Source organism: Eleutherodactylus coqui, unplaced genomic scaffold (genome assembly GCF_035609145.1).
Source record: "Eleutherodactylus coqui strain aEleCoq1 unplaced genomic scaffold, aEleCoq1.hap1 HAP1_SCAFFOLD_117, whole genome shotgun sequence".
Lineage (NCBI taxonomy): Eukaryota > Metazoa > Chordata > Amphibia > Anura > Eleutherodactylidae > Eleutherodactylus > Eleutherodactylus coqui.
The window spans coordinates 163,947-178,079 of record NW_027102100.1 but is presented as its reverse complement, the minus strand read 5'-3'; the positions used below and the strand labels follow the sequence as shown (position 1 = coordinate 178,079).

General features: G+C 56.6%; 68 pseudogenes; all 68 read left to right on the top strand.

Annotated features, from left to right (window-relative positions):
* The first annotated feature begins 57 nt into the window (after positions 1-57).
* LOC136596311 (5S ribosomal RNA) lies at positions 58-176 on the top strand (annotated as a pseudogene).
* Positions 177-256: 80 nt separating this feature from the next.
* LOC136597417 (5S ribosomal RNA) lies at positions 257-375 on the top strand (annotated as a pseudogene).
* Positions 376-455: 80 nt separating this feature from the next.
* On the top strand, positions 456-574 carry LOC136596481 (5S ribosomal RNA; annotated as a pseudogene).
* Positions 575-654: 80 nt separating this feature from the next.
* LOC136597202 (5S ribosomal RNA) lies at positions 655-773 on the top strand (annotated as a pseudogene).
* Positions 774-853: 80 nt separating this feature from the next.
* LOC136597093 (5S ribosomal RNA) lies at positions 854-972 on the top strand (annotated as a pseudogene).
* Positions 973-1,052: 80 nt separating this feature from the next.
* Positions 1,053-1,171, top strand: LOC136595717 (5S ribosomal RNA; annotated as a pseudogene).
* Positions 1,172-1,251: 80 nt separating this feature from the next.
* On the top strand, positions 1,252-1,370 carry LOC136596904 (5S ribosomal RNA; annotated as a pseudogene).
* Positions 1,371-1,450: 80 nt separating this feature from the next.
* LOC136597459 (5S ribosomal RNA) lies at positions 1,451-1,573 on the top strand (annotated as a pseudogene).
* Positions 1,574-1,653: 80 nt separating this feature from the next.
* Positions 1,654-1,772, top strand: LOC136595715 (5S ribosomal RNA; annotated as a pseudogene).
* Positions 1,773-1,852: 80 nt separating this feature from the next.
* Positions 1,853-1,971, top strand: LOC136596927 (5S ribosomal RNA; annotated as a pseudogene).
* Positions 1,972-2,051: 80 nt separating this feature from the next.
* LOC136595714 (5S ribosomal RNA) lies at positions 2,052-2,170 on the top strand (annotated as a pseudogene).
* Positions 2,171-2,250: 80 nt separating this feature from the next.
* On the top strand, positions 2,251-2,369 carry LOC136595713 (5S ribosomal RNA; annotated as a pseudogene).
* Positions 2,370-2,449: 80 nt separating this feature from the next.
* LOC136596883 (5S ribosomal RNA) lies at positions 2,450-2,568 on the top strand (annotated as a pseudogene).
* Positions 2,569-2,648: 80 nt separating this feature from the next.
* LOC136595712 (5S ribosomal RNA) lies at positions 2,649-2,767 on the top strand (annotated as a pseudogene).
* An 80-nt stretch (positions 2,768-2,847) lies between these two features.
* LOC136595710 (5S ribosomal RNA) lies at positions 2,848-2,966 on the top strand (annotated as a pseudogene).
* An 80-nt stretch (positions 2,967-3,046) lies between these two features.
* Positions 3,047-3,165, top strand: LOC136597105 (5S ribosomal RNA; annotated as a pseudogene).
* An 80-nt stretch (positions 3,166-3,245) lies between these two features.
* Positions 3,246-3,364, top strand: LOC136595709 (5S ribosomal RNA; annotated as a pseudogene).
* Positions 3,365-3,444: 80 nt separating this feature from the next.
* Positions 3,445-3,563, top strand: LOC136595708 (5S ribosomal RNA; annotated as a pseudogene).
* Positions 3,564-3,643: 80 nt separating this feature from the next.
* LOC136596956 (5S ribosomal RNA) lies at positions 3,644-3,762 on the top strand (annotated as a pseudogene).
* An 80-nt stretch (positions 3,763-3,842) lies between these two features.
* On the top strand, positions 3,843-3,961 carry LOC136595707 (5S ribosomal RNA; annotated as a pseudogene).
* An 80-nt stretch (positions 3,962-4,041) lies between these two features.
* Positions 4,042-4,160, top strand: LOC136596250 (5S ribosomal RNA; annotated as a pseudogene).
* An 80-nt stretch (positions 4,161-4,240) lies between these two features.
* Positions 4,241-4,359, top strand: LOC136597539 (5S ribosomal RNA; annotated as a pseudogene).
* Positions 4,360-4,439: 80 nt separating this feature from the next.
* On the top strand, positions 4,440-4,558 carry LOC136596870 (5S ribosomal RNA; annotated as a pseudogene).
* An 80-nt stretch (positions 4,559-4,638) lies between these two features.
* Positions 4,639-4,757, top strand: LOC136597727 (5S ribosomal RNA; annotated as a pseudogene).
* Positions 4,758-4,837: 80 nt separating this feature from the next.
* On the top strand, positions 4,838-4,956 carry LOC136595706 (5S ribosomal RNA; annotated as a pseudogene).
* An 80-nt stretch (positions 4,957-5,036) lies between these two features.
* Positions 5,037-5,155, top strand: LOC136595704 (5S ribosomal RNA; annotated as a pseudogene).
* Positions 5,156-5,235: 80 nt separating this feature from the next.
* LOC136597157 (5S ribosomal RNA) lies at positions 5,236-5,354 on the top strand (annotated as a pseudogene).
* An 80-nt stretch (positions 5,355-5,434) lies between these two features.
* On the top strand, positions 5,435-5,553 carry LOC136597265 (5S ribosomal RNA; annotated as a pseudogene).
* An 80-nt stretch (positions 5,554-5,633) lies between these two features.
* LOC136597005 (5S ribosomal RNA) lies at positions 5,634-5,752 on the top strand (annotated as a pseudogene).
* Positions 5,753-5,832: 80 nt separating this feature from the next.
* LOC136595703 (5S ribosomal RNA) lies at positions 5,833-5,951 on the top strand (annotated as a pseudogene).
* Positions 5,952-6,031: 80 nt separating this feature from the next.
* LOC136596499 (5S ribosomal RNA) lies at positions 6,032-6,150 on the top strand (annotated as a pseudogene).
* An 80-nt stretch (positions 6,151-6,230) lies between these two features.
* Positions 6,231-6,349, top strand: LOC136596604 (5S ribosomal RNA; annotated as a pseudogene).
* An 80-nt stretch (positions 6,350-6,429) lies between these two features.
* On the top strand, positions 6,430-6,548 carry LOC136595687 (5S ribosomal RNA; annotated as a pseudogene).
* An 80-nt stretch (positions 6,549-6,628) lies between these two features.
* Positions 6,629-6,747, top strand: LOC136597346 (5S ribosomal RNA; annotated as a pseudogene).
* Positions 6,748-6,827: 80 nt separating this feature from the next.
* Positions 6,828-6,946, top strand: LOC136595702 (5S ribosomal RNA; annotated as a pseudogene).
* An 80-nt stretch (positions 6,947-7,026) lies between these two features.
* LOC136595675 (5S ribosomal RNA) lies at positions 7,027-7,145 on the top strand (annotated as a pseudogene).
* Positions 7,146-7,225: 80 nt separating this feature from the next.
* On the top strand, positions 7,226-7,344 carry LOC136595701 (5S ribosomal RNA; annotated as a pseudogene).
* Positions 7,345-7,424: 80 nt separating this feature from the next.
* LOC136596955 (5S ribosomal RNA) lies at positions 7,425-7,543 on the top strand (annotated as a pseudogene).
* Positions 7,544-7,623: 80 nt separating this feature from the next.
* On the top strand, positions 7,624-7,742 carry LOC136595700 (5S ribosomal RNA; annotated as a pseudogene).
* Positions 7,743-7,822: 80 nt separating this feature from the next.
* On the top strand, positions 7,823-7,941 carry LOC136597414 (5S ribosomal RNA; annotated as a pseudogene).
* Positions 7,942-8,021: 80 nt separating this feature from the next.
* LOC136596480 (5S ribosomal RNA) lies at positions 8,022-8,140 on the top strand (annotated as a pseudogene).
* Positions 8,141-8,220: 80 nt separating this feature from the next.
* Positions 8,221-8,339, top strand: LOC136597422 (5S ribosomal RNA; annotated as a pseudogene).
* Positions 8,340-8,419: 80 nt separating this feature from the next.
* Positions 8,420-8,538, top strand: LOC136597092 (5S ribosomal RNA; annotated as a pseudogene).
* An 80-nt stretch (positions 8,539-8,618) lies between these two features.
* LOC136597476 (5S ribosomal RNA) lies at positions 8,619-8,737 on the top strand (annotated as a pseudogene).
* An 80-nt stretch (positions 8,738-8,817) lies between these two features.
* On the top strand, positions 8,818-8,936 carry LOC136597227 (5S ribosomal RNA; annotated as a pseudogene).
* Positions 8,937-9,016: 80 nt separating this feature from the next.
* On the top strand, positions 9,017-9,135 carry LOC136595698 (5S ribosomal RNA; annotated as a pseudogene).
* An 80-nt stretch (positions 9,136-9,215) lies between these two features.
* On the top strand, positions 9,216-9,334 carry LOC136595697 (5S ribosomal RNA; annotated as a pseudogene).
* Positions 9,335-9,414: 80 nt separating this feature from the next.
* LOC136597400 (5S ribosomal RNA) lies at positions 9,415-9,533 on the top strand (annotated as a pseudogene).
* A 278-nt stretch (positions 9,534-9,811) lies between these two features.
* Positions 9,812-9,930, top strand: LOC136597064 (5S ribosomal RNA; annotated as a pseudogene).
* An 80-nt stretch (positions 9,931-10,010) lies between these two features.
* LOC136595663 (5S ribosomal RNA) lies at positions 10,011-10,129 on the top strand (annotated as a pseudogene).
* An 80-nt stretch (positions 10,130-10,209) lies between these two features.
* LOC136596954 (5S ribosomal RNA) lies at positions 10,210-10,328 on the top strand (annotated as a pseudogene).
* Positions 10,329-10,408: 80 nt separating this feature from the next.
* LOC136595696 (5S ribosomal RNA) lies at positions 10,409-10,527 on the top strand (annotated as a pseudogene).
* An 80-nt stretch (positions 10,528-10,607) lies between these two features.
* LOC136597413 (5S ribosomal RNA) lies at positions 10,608-10,726 on the top strand (annotated as a pseudogene).
* An 80-nt stretch (positions 10,727-10,806) lies between these two features.
* Positions 10,807-10,925, top strand: LOC136596479 (5S ribosomal RNA; annotated as a pseudogene).
* Positions 10,926-11,005: 80 nt separating this feature from the next.
* On the top strand, positions 11,006-11,124 carry LOC136597201 (5S ribosomal RNA; annotated as a pseudogene).
* Positions 11,125-11,204: 80 nt separating this feature from the next.
* Positions 11,205-11,323, top strand: LOC136597091 (5S ribosomal RNA; annotated as a pseudogene).
* A 279-nt stretch (positions 11,324-11,602) lies between these two features.
* Positions 11,603-11,721, top strand: LOC136595695 (5S ribosomal RNA; annotated as a pseudogene).
* Positions 11,722-11,801: 80 nt separating this feature from the next.
* On the top strand, positions 11,802-11,920 carry LOC136595693 (5S ribosomal RNA; annotated as a pseudogene).
* Positions 11,921-12,000: 80 nt separating this feature from the next.
* Positions 12,001-12,119, top strand: LOC136597062 (5S ribosomal RNA; annotated as a pseudogene).
* An 80-nt stretch (positions 12,120-12,199) lies between these two features.
* LOC136595651 (5S ribosomal RNA) lies at positions 12,200-12,318 on the top strand (annotated as a pseudogene).
* An 80-nt stretch (positions 12,319-12,398) lies between these two features.
* On the top strand, positions 12,399-12,517 carry LOC136596953 (5S ribosomal RNA; annotated as a pseudogene).
* Positions 12,518-12,597: 80 nt separating this feature from the next.
* LOC136595692 (5S ribosomal RNA) lies at positions 12,598-12,716 on the top strand (annotated as a pseudogene).
* A 279-nt stretch (positions 12,717-12,995) lies between these two features.
* Positions 12,996-13,114, top strand: LOC136596477 (5S ribosomal RNA; annotated as a pseudogene).
* Positions 13,115-13,194: 80 nt separating this feature from the next.
* LOC136597200 (5S ribosomal RNA) lies at positions 13,195-13,313 on the top strand (annotated as a pseudogene).
* Positions 13,314-13,393: 80 nt separating this feature from the next.
* Positions 13,394-13,512, top strand: LOC136597090 (5S ribosomal RNA; annotated as a pseudogene).
* An 80-nt stretch (positions 13,513-13,592) lies between these two features.
* Positions 13,593-13,711, top strand: LOC136595691 (5S ribosomal RNA; annotated as a pseudogene).
* An 80-nt stretch (positions 13,712-13,791) lies between these two features.
* On the top strand, positions 13,792-13,910 carry LOC136597226 (5S ribosomal RNA; annotated as a pseudogene).
* Positions 13,911-13,990: 80 nt separating this feature from the next.
* Positions 13,991-14,109, top strand: LOC136595690 (5S ribosomal RNA; annotated as a pseudogene).
* Positions 14,110-14,133: the final 24 nt, after the last annotated feature.

Here is a 14,133-nt window from a genome sequence, read left to right as displayed (position 1 = left end):
TTCCTTTTCGGAGGTGCGTTCGCACTGCAGAAAGCCCATAGGAAAGGAGGAGGAGCTGTCAACGGGCATTCTAAGCTGAATGTGCCTGCTCTCATCAGATCGCGGCCGCCAGCCAGCTTGAGGCCTGGCAAGTACCAGTATGGGTGACCGGCTGGGAATCCCAGGTCCCGTTGACTTTTAAGGCCGTGAGTAGGTTTCTTTCCTTTTCGGAGGTGCGTTCGCACTGCAGAAAGCCCATAGGAAAGGAGGAGGAGCTGTCAACGGGCATTCTAAGCTGAATGTGCCTGCTCTCGTCAGATCGCGGCCGCCAGCCAGCTTGAGGCCTGGCAAGTACCAGTATGGGTGACCGGCTGGGAATCCCAGTTCCCGTTGACTTTTAAGGCCGTGAGTAGGTTGCTTTCCTTTTCGGAGGTGCGTTCGCACTGCAGAAAGCCCATAGGAAAGGAGGAGGAGCTGTCAACGGGAATTCTAAGCTGAATGCGCCTGCTCTCGTCAGATCGCGGCCGCCAGCCAGCTTGAGGCCTGGCAAGTACCAGTATGGGTGACCGGCTGGGAATCCCAGGTCCCGTTGACTTTTAAGGCCGTGAGTAGGTTTCTTTCCTTTTCGGAGGTGCGTTCGCACTGCAGAAAGCCCATAGGAAAGGAGGAGGAGCTGTCAATGGACATTCTAAGCTGAATGTGCCTGCTCTCGTCAGATCGCGGCCGCCAGCCAGCTTGAGGCCTGGCAAGTACCAGTATGGGTGACCGGCTGGGAATCCCAGGTCCCGTTGACTTTTAAGGCCGTGAGTAGGTTGCTTTCCTTTTCGGAGGTGCGTTCGCACTGCAGAAAGCCCATAGGAAAGGAGGAGGAGCTGTCAACGGGCATTCTAAGCTGAATGTGCCTGCTCTCGTCAGATCACGGCCGCCAGCCAGCTTGAGGCCTGGCAAGTACCAGTATGGGTGACCGGCTGGGAATCCCAGGTCCCGTTGACTTTTAAGGCCGTGAGTAGGTTTCTTTCCTTTTCGGAGGTGCGTTCGCACTGCAGAAAGCCCATAGGAAAGGAGGAGGAGCTGTCAACGGGCATTCTAAGCTGAATGTGCCTGCTCTCGTCAGATCGCGGCCGCCAGCCAGCTTGAGGCCTGGCAAGTACCAGTATGGGTGACCGGCTGGGAATCCCAGGTCCCGTTGACTTTTAAGGCCGTGAGTAGGTTTCTTTCCGTTTCGGAGGTGCGTTCGCACTGCAGAAAGCCCATAGGAAAGGAGGAGGAGCTGTCAACGGGCATTCTAAGCTGAATGTGCCTGCTCTCGTCAGAAAGCGGCCGCCAGCCAGCTTGAGGCCTGGCAAGTACCAGTATGGGTGACCGGCTGGGAATCCCAGGTCCCGTTGACTTTTAAGGCCGTGAGTAGGTTGCTTTCGTTTTCGGAGGTGCGTTCGCACTGCAGAAAGCCCATAGGAAAGGAGGAGGAGCTGTCAACGGGCATTCTAAGCTGAATGTGCCTGCTCTCGTCAGATCGCGGCCGCCAGCCAGCCAGCTTGAGGCCTGGCAAGTACCAGTATGGGTGACCGGCTGGGAATCCCAGGTCCCGTTGACTTTTAAGGCCGTGAGTAGGTTTCTTTCCTTTTCGGAGGTGCGTTTGCACTGCAGAAAGCCCATAGGAAAGGAGGAGGAGCTGTCAACGGGCATTCTAAGCTGAATGTGCCTGCTCTCGTCAGATCGCGGCCGCCAGCCAGCTTGAGGCCTGGCAAGTACCAGTATGGGTGACCGGCTGGGAATCCCAGGTCCCGTTGACTTTTAAGGCCGTGAGTAGGTTTCTTTCCTTTTCGGAGGTGCGTTCGCACTGCAGAAAGCCCATAGGAAAGGAGGAGGAGCTGTCAACGGGAATTCTAAGCTGAATGTGCCTGCTCTCGTCAGATCGCGGCCGCCAGCCAGCTTTAGGCCTGGCAAGTACCAGTATGGGTGACCGGCTGGGAATCACAGGTCCCGTTGACTTTTAAGGCCGTGAGTAGGTTTCTTTCCTTTTCGGAGGTGCGTTCGCACTGCAGAAAGCCCATAGGAAAGGAGGAGGAGCTGTCAACGGGCATTCTAAGCTGAATGTGCCTGCTCTCGTCAGATCGCGGCCGCCAGCCAGCTTGAGGCCTGGCAAGTACCAGTATGGGTGACCGGCTGGGAATCCCAGGTCCCGTTGACTTTTAAGGCCGTGAGTAGGTTTCTTTCCGTTTCGGAGGTGCGTTCGCACTGCAGAAAGCCCATAGGAAAGGAGGAGGAGCTGTCAACGGGCATTCTAAGCTGAATGTGCCTGCTCTCGTCAGATCGCGGCCGCCAGCCAGCTTGAGGCCTGGCAAGTACCAGTATGGGTGACCGGCTGGGAATCCCAGGTCCCGTTGACTTTTAAGGCCGTGAGTAGGTTTCTTTCCTTTTCGGAGGTGCGTTCGCACTGCAGAAAGCCCATAGGAAAGGAGGGGGAGCTGTCAACGGGCATTCTAAGCTGAATGTGCCTGCTCTCGTCAGATCGCGGCCGCCAGCCAGCTTGAGGCCTGGCAAGTACCAGTATGGTTGACCGGCTGGGAATCCCAGGTCCCGTTGACTTTTAAGGCCGTGAGTAGGTTTCTTTCCTTTTCGGAGGTGCGTTCGCACTGCAGAAAGCCCATAGGAAAGGAGGGGGAGCTGTCAACGGGCATTCTAAGCTGAATGTGCCTGCTCTCGTCAGATCGCGGCCGCCAGCCAGCTTGAGGCCTGGCAAGTACCAGTATGGGTGACCGGCTGGGAATCCCAGGTCCCGTTGACTTTTAAGGCCGTGAGTAGGTTTCTTTCCTTTTCGGAGGTGCGTTCGCACTGCAGAAAGCCCATAGGAAAGGAGGAGGAGCTGTCAACGGGCATTCTAAGCTGAATGTGCCTGCTCTCGTCAGATCGCGGCCGCCAGCCAGCTTGAGGCCTGGCAAGTACCAGTATGGGTGACCGGCTGGGAATCCCAGGTCCCGTTGACTTTTAAGGCCGTGAGTAGGTTCCTTTCCTTTTCGGAGGTGCGTTCGCACTGCAGAAAGCCCATAGGAAAGGAGGCGGAGCTGTCAACAGGCATTCTAAGCTGAATGTGCCTGCTCTCGTCAGATCGCGGCCGCCAGCCAGCTTGAGGCCTGGCAAGTACCAGTATGGGTGACCGGCTGGGAATCCTAGGTCCTGTTGACTTTTAAGGCCGTGAGTAGGTTTCTTTCCTTTTCGAGGGTGCGTTCGCACTGCAGAAAGCCCATAGGAAAGGAGAAGGCACTGTCAACGGGCATTCTAAGCTGAATGTGCCTGCTCTCGTCAGATCGCGGCCGCCAGCCAGCTTGAGGCCTGGCAAGTACCAGTATGGGTGACCGGCTGGGAATCCCAGGTCCCGTTGACTTTTAAGGCCGTGAGTAGGTTTCTTTCCTTTTCGGAGGTGCGTTCGCACTGCAGAAAGCCCATAGGAAAGGAGGAGGAGCTGTCAACGGGCATTCTAAGCTGAATGTGCCTGCTCTCGTCAGATCGCGGCCGCCAGCCAGCTTGAGGCCTGGCAAGTACCAGTATGGGTGACCGGCTGGGAATCCCAGGTCCCGTTGACTTTTAAGGCCGTGAGTAGGTTTCTTTCCTTTTCGGAGGTGCGTTCGCACTGCAGAAAGCCCATAGGAAAGGAGGAGGAGCTGTCAACGGGCATTCTAAGCTGAATGTGCCTGCTCTCGTCAGATCGTGGCCGCCAGCCAGCTTGAGGCCTGGCAAGTACCAGTATGGGTGACCGGCTGGGAATCCCAGGTCCCGTTGACTTTTAAGGCCGTGAGTAGGTTTCTTTCCTTTTCGGAGGTGCGTTCGCACTGCAGAAAGCCCATAGGAAAGGAGGAGGAGCTGTCAACGGGCATTCTAAGCTGAATGTGCCTGCTCTCGTCAGATCGCGGCCGCCAGCCAGCTTGAGGCCTGGCAAGTACCAGTATGGGTGACCGGCTGGGAATCCCAGGTCCCGTTGACTTTTAAGGCCGTGAGTAGGTTTCTTTCCTTTTTGGAGGTGCGTTCGCACTGCAGAAAGCCCATAGGAAAGGAGGAGGAGCTGTCAACGGGCATTCTAAGCTGAATGTGCCTGCTCTCGTCAGATCGCGGCCGCCAGCCAGCTTGAGGCCTGGCAAGTACCAGTATGGGTGACCGTCTGGGAATCCCAGGTCCCGTTGACTTTTAAGGCCGTGAGTAGGTTTCTTTCCTTTTCGGAGGTGCGTTCGCACTGCAGAAAGCCCATAGGAAAGGAGGAGGAGCTGTCAACGGGCATTCTAAGCTGAATGTGCCTGCTCTCGTCAGATCGCGGCCGCCAGTCAGCTTGAGGCCTGGCAAGTACCAGTATGGGTGACCGGCTGGGAATCCCAGGTCCCGTTGACTTTTAAGGCCGTGAGTAGGTTTCTTTCCTTTTCGGAGGTGCGTTCGCACTGCAGAAAGCCCATAGGAAAGGAGGAGGAGCTGTCAACGGGCATTCTAAGCTGAATGTGCCTGCTCTCGTCAGATCGCGGCCGCCAGGCAGCTTGAGGCCTGGCAAGTACCAGTATGGGTGACCGGCTGGGAATCCCAGGTCCCGTTGACTTTTAAGGCCGTGAGTAGGTTCCTTTCCGTTTCGGAGGTGCGTTCGCACTGCAGAAAGCCCATAGCAAAGGGGGAGGAGCTGTCAACGGGCATTCTAAGCTGAATGTGCCTGCTCTCGTCAGATCGCAGCCGCCAGCCAGCTTGAGGCCTGGCAAGTACCAGTATGGGTGACCGGCTGGGAATCCCAGGTCCCGTTGACTTTTAAGGCCGTGAGTAGGTTGCTTTCCTTTTCGGAGGTGCGTTCGCACTGCAGAAAGCCCATAGGAAAGGAGGAGGAGCTGTCAACGGGCATTCTAAGCTGAATGTGCCTGCTCTCGTCAGATCGCGGCCGCCAGCCAGCTTGAGGCCTGGCAAGTACCAGTATGGGTGACCGGCTGGGAATCCCAGGTCCCGTTGACTTTTAAGGCCGTGAGTAGGTTTCTTTCCTTTTTGGAGGTGCGTTCGCACTGCAGAAAGCCCATAGGAAAGGAGGAGGAGCTGTCAACGGGCATTCTAAGCTGAATGTGCCTGCTCTCGTCAGATCGCGGCCGCCAGCCAGCTTGAGGCCTGGCAAGTACCAGTATGGGTGACCGGCTGGGAATCCCAGGTCCCGTTGACTTTTAAGGCCGTGAGTAGGTTTCTTTCCTTTTCGGAGGTGCGTTCGCACTGCAGAAAGCCCATAGGAAAGGAGGCGGAGCTGTCAACGGGCATTCTAAGCTGAATGTGCCTGCTCTTGTCAGATCGCGGCCGCCAGCCAGCTTGAGGCCTGGCAAGTACCAGTATGGGTGACCGGCTGGGAATCCCAGGTCCCGTTGACTTTTAAGGCCGTGAGTAGGTTGCTTTCCTTTTCGGAGGTGCGTTCGCACTGCAGAAAGCCCATAGGAAAGGAGGAGGAGCTGTCAACGGGCATTCTAAGCTGAATGTGCCTGCTCTCGTCAGATCGCGGCCGCCAGCCAGCTTGAGGCCTGGCAAGTACCAGTATGGGTGACCGGCTGGGCATCCCAGGTCCCGTTGACTTTTAAGGCCGTGAGTAGGTGTCTTTCCTTTTCGGAGGTGCGTTCACACTGCAGAAAGCCCATAGGAAAGGAGGAGGAGCTGTCAACGGGCATTCTAAGCTGAATGTGCCTGCTCTCGTCAGATCGCGGCCACCAGCCAGCTTGAGTCCTGGCAAGTACCAGTATGGGTGACCGGCTGGGAATCCCAGGTCCCGTTGACTTTTAAGGCCGTGAGTAGGTTTCTTTCCTTTTCGGAAGTGCGTTCGCACTGCAGAAAGCCCATAGGAAAGGAGGAGGAGCTGTCAACGGGCATTCTAAGCTGAATGTGCCTGCTCTCGTCAGATCGCGGCCGCCAGCCAGCTTGAGGCCTGGCAAGTACCAGTATGGGTGACCGGCTGGGAATCCCAGGTCCCGTTGACTTTTAAGGCCGTGAGCAGGTTGCTTTCCTTTTCGGAGGTGCGTTCGCACTGCAGAAAGCCCATAGGAAAGGAGGAGGAGCTGTCAACGGGCATTCTAAGCTGAATGTGCCTGCTCTCGTCAGATCGCGGCCACCAGCCAGCTTGAGGCCTGGCAAGTACCAGTATGGGTGACCGGCTGGGAATCCCAGGTCCTGTTGACTTTTAAGGCCGTGAGTAGGTTTCTTTCCTTTTCGGAGGTGCGTTCGCACTGCAGAAAGCCCATAGGAAAGGAGGAGGAGCTGTCAACGGGCATTCTAAGCTGAATGTGCCTGCTCTCATCAGATCGCGGCCGCCAGCCAGCTTGAGGCCTGGCAAGTACCAGTATGGGTGACCGGCAGGGAATCCCAGGTCCCGTTGACTTTTAAGGCCGTGAGTAGGTTGCTTTCCTTTTCGGAGGTGCGTTCGCACTGCAGAAAGCCCATAGGAAAGGAGGAGGAGCTGTCAACGGGCATTCTAAGCTGAATGTACCTGCTCTCGTCAGATCGCGGCCGCCAGCCAGCTTGAGGCCTGGCAAGTACCAGTATGGGTGACCGGCTGGGAATCCCAGGTCCCGTTGACTTTTAAGGCCGTGAGTAGGTTTCTTTCCGTTTCGGAGGTGCGTTCGCACTGCAGAAAGCCCATAGGAAAGGAGGAGGAGCTGTCAACGGGCATTCTAAGCTGAATGTGCCTGCTCTCGTCAGATCGCGGCCGCCAGCCAGCTTGAGGCCTGGCAAGTACCAGTATGGGTGACCGGCTGGGAATCCCATGTCCCGTTGACTTTTAAGGCCGTGAGTAGGTTGCTTTCCTTTTCGGAGGTGCGTTCGCACTGCAGAAAGCCCATAGGAAAGGAGGAGGAGCTGTCAACGGGCATTCTAAGCTGAATGTGCCTGCTCTCGTCAGATCGCGGCCGCCAGCCAGCTTGAGGCCTGGCAAGTACCAGTATGGGTGACCGGCTGGGAATCCCAGGTCCCGTTGACTTTTAAGGCCGTGAGTAGGTTTCTTTCCTTTTCGGAGGTGCGTTCGCACTGCAGAAAGCCCATAGGAAAGGAGGAGGAGCTGTCAACGGGCATTCTAAGCTGAATGTACCTGCTCTCGTCAGATCGCGGCCGCCAGCCAGCTTGAGGCCTGGCAAGTACCAGTATGGGTGACCGGCTGGGAATCCCAGGTCCCGTTGACTTTTAAGGCCGTGAGTAGGTTTCTTTCCTTTTCGGAGGTGCGTTCGCACTGCAGAAAGCCCATAGGAAAGGAGGAGGAGCTGTCAACGGGCATTCTAAGCTGAATGTGCCTGCTCTCGTCAGATCGCGGCCGCCAGCCAGCTTGAGGCCTGGCAAGTACCAGTATGGGTGACCGGCTGGGAATCCCAGGTCCCGTTGACTTTTAAGGCCGTGAGTAGGTTGCTTTCCTTTTCGGAGGTGCGTTCGCACTGCAGAAAGCCCATAGGAAAGGAGGAGGAGCTGTCAACGGGCATTCTAAGCTGAATGTGCCTGCTCTCGTCAGATCGTGGCCGCCAGCCAGCTTGAGGCCTGGCAAGTACCAGTATGGGTGACCGGCTGGGAATCCCAGGTCCCGTTGACTTTTAAGGCCGTGAGTAGGTTTCTTTCCTTTTCGGAGGTGCGTTCGCACTGCAGAAAGCCCATAGGAAAGGAGGAGGAGCTGTCAACGGGCATTCTAAGCTGAATGTGCCTGCTCTCGTCAGATCGCGGCCGCCAGCCAGCTTGAGGCCTGGCAAGTACCAGTATGGGTGACCGGCTGGGAATCCCAGGTCCCGTTGACTTTTAAGGCCGTGAGTAGGTTTCTTTCCTTTTCGGAGGTGCGTTCGCACTGCAGAAAGCCCATAGGAAAGGAGGAGGAGCTGTCAACGGGCATTCTAAGCTGAATGTGCCTGCTCTCGTCAGATCGCGGCCGCCAGCCAGCTTGAGGCCTGGCAAGTACCAGTATGGGTGACCGGCTGGGAATCCCAGTTCCCGTTGACTTTTAAGGCCGTGAGTAGGTTGCTTTCCTTTTCGGAGGTGCGTTCGCACTGCAGAAAGCCCATAGGAAAGGAGGAGGAGCTGTCAACGGGAATTCTAAGCTGAATGCGCCTGCTCTCGTCAGATCGCGGCCGCCAGCCAGCTTGAGGCCTGGCAAGTACCAGTATGGGTGACCGGCTGGGAATCCCAGGTCCCGTTGACTTTTAAGGCCGTGAGTAGGTTTCTTTCCTTTTCGGAGGTGCGTTCGCACTGCAGAAAGCCCATAGGAAAGGAGGAGGAGCTGTCAATGGACATTCTAAGCTGAATGTGCCTGCTCTCGTCAGATCGCGGCCGCCAGCCAGCTTGAGGCCTGGCAAGTACCACTATGGGTGACCGGCTGGGAATCCCAGGTCCCGTTGACTTTTAAGGCCGTGAGTAGGTTGCTTTCCTTTTCGGAGGTGCGTTCGCACTGCAGAAAGCCCATAGGAAAGGAGGAGGAGCTGTCAACGGGCATTCTAAGCTGAATGTGCCTGCTCTCGTCAGATCACGGCCGCCAGCCAGCTTGAGGCCTGGCAAGTACCAGTATGGGTGACCGGCTGGGAATCCCAGGTCCCGTTGACTTTTAAGGCCGTGAGTAGGTTTCTTTCCTTTTCGGAGGTGCGTTCGCACTGCAGAAAGCCCATAGGAAAGGAGGAGGAGCTGTCAACGGGCATTCTAAGCTGAATGTGCCTGCTCTCGTCAGATCGCGGCCACCAGCCAGCTTGAGGCCTGGCAAGTACCAGTATGGGTGACCGGCTGGGAATCCCAGGTCCCGTTGACTTTTAAGGCCGTGAGTAGGTTTCTTTCCTTTTTGGAGGTGCGTTCGCACTGCAGAAAGCCCACAGGAAAGGAGGAGGAGCTGTCAACAGGCATTCTAAGCTGAATGTGCCTGCTCTCGTCAGATCGCGGCCGCCAGCCAGCTTGAGGCCTGGCAAGTACCAGTATGGGTGACCGGCTGGGAATCCCAGGTCCCGTTGACTTTTAAGGCCGTGAGTAGGTTGCTTTCCTTTTCGGAGGTGCGTTCACACTGCAGAAAGCCCATAGGAAAGGAGGAGGAGCTGTCAACGGGCATTCTAAGCTGAATGTGCCTGCTCTCGTCAGATCGCGGCCGCCAGCCAGCTTGAGGCCTGGCAAGTACCAGTATGGGTGACCGGCTGGGAATCCCAGGTCCCGTTGACTTTTAAGGCCGTGAGTAGGTTTCTTTCCTTTTTGGAGGTGCGTTCGCACTGCAGAAAGCCCATAGGAAAGGAGGAGGAGCTGTCAACGGGCATTCTAAGCTGAATGTGCCTGCTCTCGTCAGATCGCGGCCGCCAGCCAGCTTGAGGCCTGGCAAGTACCAGTATGGGTGACCGGCTGGGAATCCCAGGTCCCGTTGACTTTTAAGGCCGTGAGTAGGTTTCTTTCCTTTTCGGAGGTGCGTTCGCACTGCAGAAAGCCCGTAGGAAAGGAGGAGGAGCTGTCAACGGGCATTCTAAGCTGAATGTGCCTGCTCTCGTCAGATCGCGGCCGCCAGCCAGCTTGAGGCGTGGCAAGTACCAGTATGGGTGACCGGCTGGGAATCCCAGGTCCCGTTGACTTTTAAGGCCGTGAGTAGGTTGCTTTCCTTTTCGGAGGTGCGTTCGCACTGCAGAAAGCCCATAGGAAAGGAGGAGGAGCTCTCAACGGGCATCTAAGCTGAATGTGCTTGCTCTCGTCAGATCGCGGCCGCCAGCCAGCTTGAGGCCTGGCAAGTACCAGTATGGGTGACCGGCTGGGAATCCCATGTCCCGTTGAATTTTAAGGCCGTGAGTAGGTTGCTTTCCTTTTCGGAGGTGCGTTCACACTGCAGAAAGCCCATAGGAAAGGAGGAGGAGCTGTCAACGGGCATTCTAAGCTGAATCTGCCTGCTCTCGTTAGATCGCGGCCGCCAGCCAGCTTGAGGCCTGGCAAGTACCAGTATGGGTGACCGGCTGGGAATCCCAGGTCCCGTTGACTTTTAAGGCCGTGAGTAGGTTTCTTTCCTTTTCGGAGGTGCGTTCGCACTGCAGAAAGCCCATAGGAAAGGAGGAGGAGCTGTCAACGGGCATTCTAAGCTGAATGTACCTGCTCTCGTCAGATCGCGGCCGCCAGCCAGCTTGAGGCCTGGCAAGTACCAGTATGGGTGACCGGCTGGGAATCCCAGGTCCCGTTGACTTTTAAGGCCGTGAGTAGGTTTCTTTCCTTTTCGGAGGTGCGTTCGCACTGCAGAAAGCCCATAGGAAAGGAGGAGGAGCTGTCAACGGGCATTCTAAGCTGAATGTGCCTGCTCTCGTCAGATCGTGGCCGCCAGCCAGCTTGAGGCCTGGCAAGTACCAGTATGGGTGACCGGCTGGGAATCCCAGGTCCCGTTGACTTTTAAGGCCGTGAGTAGGTTTCTTTCCTTTTCGGAGGTGCGTTCGCACTGCAGAAAGCCCATAGGAAAGGAGGAGGAGCTGTCAACGGGCATTCTAAGCTGAATGTGCCTGCTCTCGTCAGATCGCGGCCGCCAGCCAGCTTGAGGCCTGGCAAGTACCAGTATGGGTGACCGGCTGGGAATCCCAGGTCCCGTTGACTTTTAAGGCCGTGAGTAGGTTTCTTTCCTTTTCGGAGGTGCGTTCGCACTGCAGAAAGCCCATAGGAAAGGAGGAGGAGCTGTCAACGGGCATTCTAAGCTGAATGTGCCTGCTCTCGTCAGATCGCGGCCGCCAGCCAGCTTGAGGCCTGGCAAGTACCAGTATGGGTGACCGGCTGGGAATCCCAGTTCCCGTTGACTTTTAAGGCCGTGAGTAGGTTGCTTTCCTTTTCGGAGGTGCGTTCGCACTGCAGAAAGCCCATAGGAAAGGAGGAGGAGCTGTCAACGGGAATTCTAAGCTGAATGCGCCTGCTCTCGTCAGATCGCGGCCGCCAGCCAGCTTGAGGCCTGGCAAGTACCAGTATGGGTGACCGGCTGGGAATCCCAGGTCCCGTTGACTTTTAAGGCCGTGAGTAGGTTTCTTTCCTTTTCGGAGGTGCGTTCGCACTGCAGAAAGCCCATAGGAAAGGAGGAGGAGCTGTCAATGGACATTCTAAGCTGAATGTGCCTGCTCTCGTCAGATCGCGGCCGCCAGCCAGCTTGAGGCCTGGCAAGTACCAGTATGGGTGACCGGCTGGGAATCCCAGGTCCCGTTGACTTTTAAGGCCGTGAGTAGGTTGCTTTCCTTTTCGGAGGTGCGTTCGCACTGCAGAAAGCCCATAGGAAAGGAGGAGGAGCTGTCAACGGGCATTCTAAGCTGAATGTGCCTGCTCTCGTCAGATCACGGCCGCCAGCCAGCTTGAGGCCTGGCAAGTACCAGTATGGGTGACCGGCTGGGAATCCCAGGTCCCGTTGACTTTTAAGGCCGTGAGTAGGTTTCTTTCCTTTTCGGAGGTGCGTTCGCACTGCAGAAAGCCCATAGGAAAGGAGGAGGAGCTGTCAACGGGCATTCTAAGCTGAATGTGCCTGCTCTCGTCAGATCGCGGCCGCCAGCCAGCTTGAGGCCTGGCAAGTACCAGTATGGGTGACCGGCTGGGAATCCCATGTCCCGTTGAATTTTAAGGCCGTGAGTAGGTTGCTTTCCTTTTCGGAGGTGCGTTCGCACTGCAGAAAGCCCATAGGAAAGGAGGAGGAGCTGTCAACGGGCATTCTAAGCTGAATGTGCCTGCTCTCGTCAGATCGCGGCCGCCAGCCAGCTTGAGGCCTGGCAAGTACCAGTATGGGTGACCGGCTGGGAATCCCAGGTCCCGTTGACTTTTAAGGCCGTGAGTAGGTTTCTTTCCTTTTCGGAGGTGCGTTCACACTGCAGAAAGCCCATAGGAAAGGAGGAGGAGCTGTCAACGGGCATTCTAAGCTGAATGTGCCTGCTCTCGTCAGATCGCGGCCGCCAGCCAGCTTGAGGCCTGGCAAGTACCAGTATGGGTGACCGGCTGGGAATCCCAGGTCCCGTTGACTTTTAAGGCCGTGAGTAGGTTTCTTTCCTTTTCGGAGGTGCGTTCACACTGCAGAAAGCCCATAGGAAAGGAGGAGGAGCTGTCAACGGGCATTCTAAGCTGAATCTGCCTGCTCTCGTTAGATCGCGGCCGCCAGCCAGCTTGAGGCCTGGCAAGTACCAGTATGGGTGACCGGCTGGGAATCCCAGGTCCCGTTGACTTTTAAGGCCGTGAGTAGGTTTCTTTCCTTTTCGGAGGTGCGTTCGCACTGCAGAAAGCCCATAGGAAAGGAGGAGGAGCTGTCAACGGGCATTCTAAGCTGAATGTACCTGCTCTCGTCAGATCGCGGCCGCCAGCCAGCTTGAGGCCTGGCAAGTACCAGTATGGGTGACCGGCTGGGAATCCCAGGTCCCGTTGACTTTTAAGGCCGTGAGTAGGTTTCTTTCCTTTTCGGAGGTGCGTTCGCACTGCAGAAAGCCCATAGGAAAGGAGGAGGAGCTGTCAACGGGCATTCTAAGCTGAATGTGCCTGCTCTCGTCAGATCGTGGCCGCCAGCCAGCTTGAGGCCTGGCAAGTACCAGTATGGGTGACCGGCTGGGAATCCCAGGTCCCGTTGACTTTTAAGGCCGTGAGTAGGTTTCTTTCCTTTTCGGAGGTGCGTTCGCACTGCAGAAAGCCCATAGGAAAGGAGGAGGAGCTGTCAACGGGCATTCTAAGCTGAATGTGCCTGCTCTCGTCAGATCGCGGCCGCCAGCCAGCTTGAGGCCTGGCAAGTACCAGTATGGGTGACCGGCTGGGAATCCCAGGTCCCGTTGACTTTTAAGGCCGTGAGTAGGTTTCTTTCCTTTTCGGAGGTGCGTTCGCACTGCAGAAAGCCCATAGGAAAGGAGGAGGAGCTGTCAACGGGCATTCTAAGCTGAATGTGCCTGCTCTCGTCAGATCGCGGCCGCCAGCCAGCTTGAGGCCTGGCAAGTACCAGTATGGGTGACCGGCTGAGAATCCCAGTTCCCGTTGACTTTTAAGGCCGTGAGTAGGTTGCTTTCCTTTTCGGAGGTGCGTTCGCACTGCAGAAAGCCCATAGGAAAGGAGGAGGAGCTGTCAACGGGAATTCTAAGCTGAATGCGCCTGCTCTCGTCAGATCGCGGCCGCCAGCCAGCTTGAGGCCTGGCAAGTACCAGTATGGGTGACCGGCTGGGAATCCCAGGTCCCGTTGACTTTTAAGGCCGTGAGTAGGTTTCTTTCCTTTTCGGAGGTGCGTTCGCACTGCAGAAAGCCCATAGGAAAGGAGGAGGAGCTGTCAATGGACATTCTAAGCTGAATGTGCCTGCTCTCGTCAGATCGCGGCCGCCAGCCAGCTTGAGGCCTGGCAAGTACCAGTATGGGTGACCGGCTGGGAATCCCAGGTCCCGTTGACTTTTAAGGCCGTGAGTAGGTTGCTTTCCTTTTCGGAGGTGCGTTCGCACTGCAGAAAGCCCATAGGAAAGGAGGAGGAGCTGTCAACGGGCATTCTAAGCTGAATGTGCCTGCTCTCGTCAGATCACGGCCGCCAGCCAGCTTGAGGCCTGGCAAGTACCAGTATGGGTGACCGGCTGGGAATCCCAGGTCCCGTTGACTTTTAAGGCCGTGAGTAGGTTTCTTTCCTTTTCGGAGGTGCGTTCGCACTGCAGAAAGCCCATAGGAAAGGAGGAGGAGCTGTCAACGGGCATTCTAAGCTGAATGTGCCTGCTCTCGTCAGATCGCGGCCGCCAGCCAGCTTGAGGCCTGGCAAGTACCAGTATGGGTGACCGGCTGGGAATCCCAGGTCCCGTTGACTTTTAAGGCCGTGAGTAGGTTTCTTTCCTTTTTGGAGGTGCGTTCGCACTGCAGAAAGCCCATAGGAAAGGAGGAGGAGCTGTCAACAGGCATTCTAAGCTGAATGTGCCTGCTCTCGTCAGATCGCGGCCGCCAGCCAGCTTGAGGCCTGGCAAGTACCAGTATGGGTGACCGGCTGGGAATCCCAGGTCCCGTTGACTTTTAAGGCCGTGAGTAGGTTTCTTTCCTTTTCGGAGGTGCGTTCGCACTGCAGAAAGCCCGTAGGAAAGGAGGAGGAGCTGTCAACGGGCATTCTAAGCTGAATGTGCCTGCTCTCGTCAGATCGCGGCCGCCAGCCAGCTTGAGGCCTGGCAAGTACCAGTATGGGTGACCGGCTGGGAATCCCAGGTCCCGTTGACTTTTAAGGCCGTGAGTAGGTTGCTT